This window comes from Macaca mulatta, chromosome 18, assembly GCF_049350105.2.
Source record: "Macaca mulatta isolate MMU2019108-1 chromosome 18, T2T-MMU8v2.0, whole genome shotgun sequence".
NCBI lineage: Eukaryota > Metazoa > Chordata > Mammalia > Primates > Cercopithecidae > Macaca > Macaca mulatta.
This window is the reverse complement of record NC_133423.1, coordinates 84,520,001-84,527,962: the sequence shown is the minus strand read 5'-3', so window position 1 is coordinate 84,527,962 and position 7,962 is coordinate 84,520,001.

The following is a 7,962-nucleotide window of genomic DNA, read 5'->3' as shown; positions in this document are numbered from 1 at the left end:
ACCCTAACCCTAACCCTAACCCTAACCCTAACCCTAACCCTAACCCTAACCCTAACCCTAACCCTAACCCTAACCCTAACCCTAACCCTAACCCTAACCCTAACCCTAACCCTAACCCTAACCCTAACCCTAACCCTAACCCTAACCCTAACCCTAACCCTAACCCTAACCCTAACCCTAACCCTAACCCTAACCCTAACCCTAACCCTAACCCTAACCCTAACCCTAACCCTAACCCTAACCCTAACCCTAACCCTAACCCTAACCCTAACCCTAACCCTAACCCTAACCCTAACCCTAACCCTAACCCTAACCCTAACCCTAACCCTAACCCTAACCCTAACCCTAACCCTAACCCTAACCCTAACCCTAACCCTAACCCTAACCCTAACCCTAACCCTAACCCTAACCCTAACCCTAACCCTAACCCTAACCCTAACCCTAACCCTAACCCTAACCCTAACCCTAACCCTAACCCTAACCCTAACCCTAACCCTAACCCTAACCCTAACCCTAACCCTAACCCTAACCCTAACCCTAACCCTAACCCTAACCCTAACCCTAACCCTAACCCTAACCCTAACCCTAACCCTAACCCTAACCCTAACCCTAACCCTAACCCTAACCCTAACCCTAACCCTAACCCTAACCCTAACCCTAACCCTAACCCTAACCCTAACCCTAACCCTAACCCTAACCCTAACCCTAACCCTAACCCTAACCCTAACCCTAACCCTAACCCTAACCCTAACCCTAACCCTAACCCTAACCCTAACCCTAACCCTAACCCTAACCCTAACCCTAACCCTAACCCTAACCCTAACCCTAACCCTAACCCTAACCCTAACCCTAACCCTAACCCTAACCCTAACCCTAACCCTAACCCTAACCCTAACCCTAACCCTAACCCTAACCCTAACCCTAACCCTAACCCTAACCCTAACCCTAACCCTAACCCTAACCCTAACCCTAACCCTAACCCTAACCCTAACCCTAACCCTAACCCTAACCCTAACCCTAACCCTAACCCTAACCCTAACCCTAACCCTAACCCTAACCCTAACCCTAACCCTAACCCTAACCCTAACCCTAACCCTAACCCTAACCCTAACCCTAACCCTAACCCTAACCCTAACCCTAACCCTAACCCTAACCCTAACCCTAACCCTAACCCTAACCCTAACCCTAACCCTAACCCTAACCCTAACCCTAACCCTAACCCTAACCCTAACCCTAACCCTAACCCTAACCCTAACCCTAACCCTAACCCTAACCCTAACCCTAACCCTAACCCTAACCCTAACCCTAACCCTAACCCTAACCCTAACCCTAACCCTAACCCTAACCCTAACCCTAACCCTAACCCTAACCCTAACCCTAACCCTAACCCTAACCCTAACCCTAACCCTAACCCTAACCCTAACCCTAACCCTAACCCTAACCCTAACCCTAACCCTAACCCTAACCCTAACCCTAACCCTAACCCTAACCCTAACCCTAACCCTAACCCTAACCCTAACCCTAACCCTAACCCTAACCCTAACCCTAACCCTAACCCTAACCCTAACCCTAACCCTAACCCTAACCCTAACCCTAACCCTAACCCTAACCCTAACCCTAACCCTAACCCTAACCCTAACCCTAACCCTAACCCTAACCCTAACCCTAACCCTAACCCTAACCCTAACCCTAACCCTAACCCTAACCCTAACCCTAACCCTAACCCTAACCCTAACCCTAACCCTAACCCTAACCCTAACCCTAACCCTAACCCTAACCCTAACCCTAACCCTAACCCTAACCCTAACCCTAACCCTAACCCTAACCCTAACCCTAACCCTAACCCTAACCCTAACCCTAACCCTAACCCTAACCCTAACCCTAACCCTAACCCTAACCCTAACCCTAACCCTAACCCTAACCCTAACCCTAACCCTAACCCTAACCCTAACCCTAACCCTAACCCTAACCCTAACCCTAACCCTAACCCTAACCCTAACCCTAACCCTAACCCTAACCCTAACCCTAACCCTAACCCTAACCCTAACCCTAACCCTAACCCTAACCCTAACCCTAACCCTAACCCTAACCCTAACCCTAACCCTAACCCTAACCCTAACCCTAACCCTAACCCTAACCCTAACCCTAACCCTAACCCTAACCCTAACCCTAACCCTAACCCTAACCCTAACCCTAACCCTAACCCTAACCCTAACCCTAACCCTAACCCTAACCCTAACCCTAACCCTAACCCTAACCCTAACCCTAACCCTAACCCTAACCCTAACCCTAACCCTAACCCTAACCCTAACCCTAACCCTAACCCTAACCCTAACCCTAACCCTAACCCTAACCCTAACCCTAACCCTAACCCTAACCCTAACCCTAACCCTAACCCTAACCCTAACCCTAACCCTAACCCTAACCCTAACCCTAACCCTAACCCTAACCCTAACCCTAACCCTAACCCTAACCCTAACCCTAACCCTAACCCTAACCCTAACCCTAACCCTAACCCTAACCCTAACCCTAACCCTAACCCTAACCCTAACCCTAACCCTAACCCTAACCCTAACCCTAACCCTAACCCTAACCCTAACCCTAACCCTAACCCTAACCCTAACCCTAACCCTAACCCTAACCCTAACCCTAACCCTAACCCTAACCCTAACCCTAACCCTAACCCTAACCCTAACCCTAACCCTAACCCTAACCCTAACCCTAACCCTAACCCTAACCCTAACCCTAACCCTAACCCTAACCCTAACCCTAACCCTAACCCTAACCCTAACCCTAACCCTAACCCTAACCCTAACCCTAACCCTAACCCTAACCCTAACCCTAACCCTAACCCTAACCCTAACCCTAACCCTAACCCTAACCCTAACCCTAACCCTAACCCTAACCCTAACCCTAACCCTAACCCTAACCCTAACCCTAACCCTAACCCTAACCCTAACCCTAACCCTAACCCTAACCCTAACCCTAACCCTAACCCTAACCCTAACCCTAACCCTAACCCTAACCCTAACCCTAACCCTAACCCTAACCCTAACCCTAACCCTAACCCTAACCCTAACCCTAACCCTAACCCTAACCCTAACCCTAACCCTAACCCTAACCCTAACCCTAACCCTAACCCTAACCCTAACCCTAACCCTAACCCTAACCCTAACCCTAACCCTAACCCTAACCCTAACCCTAACCCTAACCCTAACCCTAACCCTAACCCTAACCCTAACCCTAACCCTAACCCTAACCCTAACCCTAACCCTAACCCTAACCCTAACCCTAACCCTAACCCTAACCCTAACCCTAACCCTAACCCTAACCCTAACCCTAACCCTAACCCTAACCCTAACCCTAACCCTAACCCTAACCCTAACCCTAACCCTAACCCTAACCCTAACCCTAACCCTAACCCTAACCCTAACCCTAACCCTAACCCTAACCCTAACCCTAACCCTAACCCTAACCCTAACCCTAACCCTAACCCTAACCCTAACCCTAACCCTAACCCTAACCCTAACCCTAACCCTAACCCTAACCCTAACCCTAACCCTAACCCTAACCCTAACCCTAACCCTAACCCTAACCCTAACCCTAACCCTAACCCTAACCCTAACCCTAACCCTAACCCTAACCCTAACCCTAACCCTAACCCTAACCCTAACCCTAACCCTAACCCTAACCCTAACCCTAACCCTAACCCTAACCCTAACCCTAACCCTAACCCTAACCCTAACCCTAACCCTAACCCTAACCCTAACCCTAACCCTAACCCTAACCCTAACCCTAACCCTAACCCTAACCCTAACCCTAACCCTAACCCTAACCCTAACCCTAACCCTAACCCTAACCCTAACCCTAACCCTAACCCTAACCCTAACCCTAACCCTAACCCTAACCCTAACCCTAACCCTAACCCTAACCCTAACCCTAACCCTAACCCTAACCCTAACCCTAACCCTAACCCTAACCCTAACCCTAACCCTAACCCTAACCCTAACCCTAACCCTAACCCTAACCCTAACCCTAACCCTAACCCTAACCCTAACCCTAACCCTAACCCTAACCCTAACCCTAACCCTAACCCTAACCCTAACCCTAACCCTAACCCTAACCCTAACCCTAACCCTAACCCTAACCCTAACCCTAACCCTAACCCTAACCCTAACCCTAACCCTAACCCTAACCCTAACCCTAACCCTAACCCTAACCCTAACCCTAACCCTAACCCTAACCCTAACCCTAACCCTAACCCTAACCCTAACCCTAACCCTAACCCTAACCCTAACCCTAACCCTAACCCTAACCCTAACCCTAACCCTAACCCTAACCCTAACCCTAACCCTAACCCTAACCCTAACCCTAACCCTAACCCTAACCCTAACCCTAACCCTAACCCTAACCCTAACCCTAACCCTAACCCTAACCCTAACCCTAACCCTAACCCTAACCCTAACCCTAACCCTAACCCTAACCCTAACCCTAACCCTAACCCTAACCCTAACCCTAACCCTAACCCTAACCCTAACCCTAACCCTAACCCTAACCCTAACCCTAACCCTAACCCTAACCCTAACCCTAACCCTAACCCTAACCCTAACCCTAACCCTAACCCTAACCCTAACCCTAACCCTAACCCTAACCCTAACCCTAACCCTAACCCTAACCCTAACCCTAACCCTAACCCTAACCCTAACCCTAACCCTAACCCTAACCCTAACCCTAACCCTAACCCTAACCCTAACCCTAACCCTAACCCTAACCCTAACCCTAACCCTAACCCTAACCCTAACCCTAACCCTAACCCTAACCCTAACCCTAACCCTAACCCTAACCCTAACCCTAACCCTAACCCTAACCCTAACCCTAACCCTAACCCTAACCCTAACCCTAACCCTAACCCTAACCCTAACCCTAACCCTAACCCTAACCCTAACCCTAACCCTAACCCTAACCCTAACCCTAACCCTAACCCTAACCCTAACCCTAACCCTAACCCTAACCCTAACCCTAACCCTAACCCTAACCCTAACCCTAACCCTAACCCTAACCCTAACCCTAACCCTAACCCTAACCCTAACCCTAACCCTAACCCTAACCCTAACCCTAACCCTAACCCTAACCCTAACCCTAACCCTAACCCTAACCCTAACCCTAACCCTAACCCTAACCCTAACCCTAACCCTAACCCTAACCCTAACCCTAACCCTAACCCTAACCCTAACCCTAACCCTAACCCTAACCCTAACCCTAACCCTAACCCTAACCCTAACCCTAACCCTAACCCTAACCCTAACCCTAACCCTAACCCTAACCCTAACCCTAACCCTAACCCTAACCCTAACCCTAACCCTAACCCTAACCCTAACCCTAACCCTAACCCTAACCCTAACCCTAACCCTAACCCTAACCCTAACCCTAACCCTAACCCTAACCCTAACCCTAACCCTAACCCTAACCCTAACCCTAACCCTAACCCTAACCCTAACCCTAACCCTAACCCTAACCCTAACCCTAACCCTAACCCTAACCCTAACCCTAACCCTAACCCTAACCCTAACCCTAACCCTAACCCTAACCCTAACCCTAACCCTAACCCTAACCCTAACCCTAACCCTAACCCTAACCCTAACCCTAACCCTAACCCTAACCCTAACCCTAACCCTAACCCTAACCCTAACCCTAACCCTAACCCTAACCCTAACCCTAACCCTAACCCTAACCCTAACCCTAACCCTAACCCTAACCCTAACCCTAACCCTAACCCTAACCCTAACCCTAACCCTAACCCTAACCCTAACCCTAACCCTAACCCTAACCCTAACCCTAACCCTAACCCTAACCCTAACCCTAACCCTAACCCTAACCCTAACCCTAACCCTAACCCTAACCCTAACCCTAACCCTAACCCTAACCCTAACCCTAACCCTAACCCTAACCCTAACCCTAACCCTAACCCTAACCCTAACCCTAACCCTAACCCTAACCCTAACCCTAACCCTAACCCTAACCCTAACCCTAACCCTAACCCTAACCCTAACCCTAACCCTAACCCTAACCCTAACCCTAACCCTAACCCTAACCCTAACCCTAACCCTAACCCTAACCCTAACCCTAACCCTAACCCTAACCCTAACCCTAACCCTAACCCTAACCCTAACCCTAACCCTAACCCTAACCCTAACCCTAACCCTAACCCTAACCCTAACCCTAACCCTAACCCTAACCCTAACCCTAACCCTAACCCTAACCCTAACCCTAACCCTAACCCTAACCCTAACCCTAACCCTAACCCTAACCCTAACCCTAACCCTAACCCTAACCCTAACCCTAACCCTAACCCTAACCCTAACCCTAACCCTAACCCTAACCCTAACCCTAACCCTAACCCTAACCCTAACCCTAACCCTAACCCTAACCCTAACCCTAACCCTAACCCTAACCCTAACCCTAACCCTAACCCTAACCCTAACCCTAACCCTAACCCTAACCCTAACCCTAACCCTAACCCTAACCCTAACCCTAACCCTAACCCTAACCCTAACCCTAACCCTAACCCTAACCCTAACCCTAACCCTAACCCTAACCCTAACCCTAACCCTAACCCTAACCCTAACCCTAACCCTAACCCTAACCCTAACCCTAACCCTAACCCTAACCCTAACCCTAACCCTAACCCTAACCCTAACCCTAACCCTAACCCTAACCCTAACCCTAACCCTAACCCTAACCCTAACCCTAACCCTAACCCTAACCCTAACCCTAACCCTAACCCTAACCCTAACCCTAACCCTAACCCTAACCCTAACCCTAACCCTAACCCTAACCCTAACCCTAACCCTAACCCTAACCCTAACCCTAACCCTAACCCTAACCCTAACCCTAACCCTAACCCTAACCCTAACCCTAACCCTAACCCTAACCCTAACCCTAACCCTAACCCTAACCCTAACCCTAACCCTAACCCTAACCCTAACCCTAACCCTAACCCTAACCCTAACCCTAACCCTAACCCTAACCCTAACCCTAACCCTAACCCTAACCCTAACCCTAACCCTAACCCTAACCCTAACCCTAACCCTAACCCTAACCCTAACCCTAACCCTAACCCTAACCCTAACCCTAACCCTAACCCTAACCCTAACCCTAACCCTAACCCTAACCCTAACCCTAACCCTAACCCTAACCCTAACCCTAACCCTAACCCTAACCCTAACCCTAACCCTAACCCTAACCCTAACCCTAACCCTAACCCTAACCCTAACCCTAACCCTAACCCTAACCCTAACCCTAACCCTAACCCTAACCCTAACCCTAACCCTAACCCTAACCCTAACCCTAACCCTAACCCTAACCCTAACCCTAACCCTAACCCTAACCCTAACCCTAACCCTAACCCTAACCCTAACCCTAACCCTAACCCTAACCCTAACCCTAACCCTAACCCTAACCCTAACCCTAACCCTAACCCTAACCCTAACCCTAACCCTAACCCTAACCCTAACCCTAACCCTAACCCTAACCCTAACCCTAACCCTAACCCTAACCCTAACCCTAACCCTAACCCTAACCCTAACCCTAACCCTAACCCTAACCCTAACCCTAACCCTAACCCTAACCCTAACCCTAACCCTAACCCTAACCCTAACCCTAACCCTAACCCTAACCCTAACCCTAACCCTAACCCTAACCCTAACCCTAACCCTAACCCTAACCCTAACCCTAACCCTAACCCTAACCCTAACCCTAACCCTAACCCTAACCCTAACCCTAACCCTAACCCTAACCCTAACCCTAACCCTAACCCTAACCCTAACCCTAACCCTAACCCTAACCCTAACCCTAACCCTAACCCTAACCCTAACCCTAACCCTAACCCTAACCCTAACCCTAACCCTAACCCTAACCCTAACCCTAACCCTAACCCTAACCCTAACCCTAACCCTAACCCTA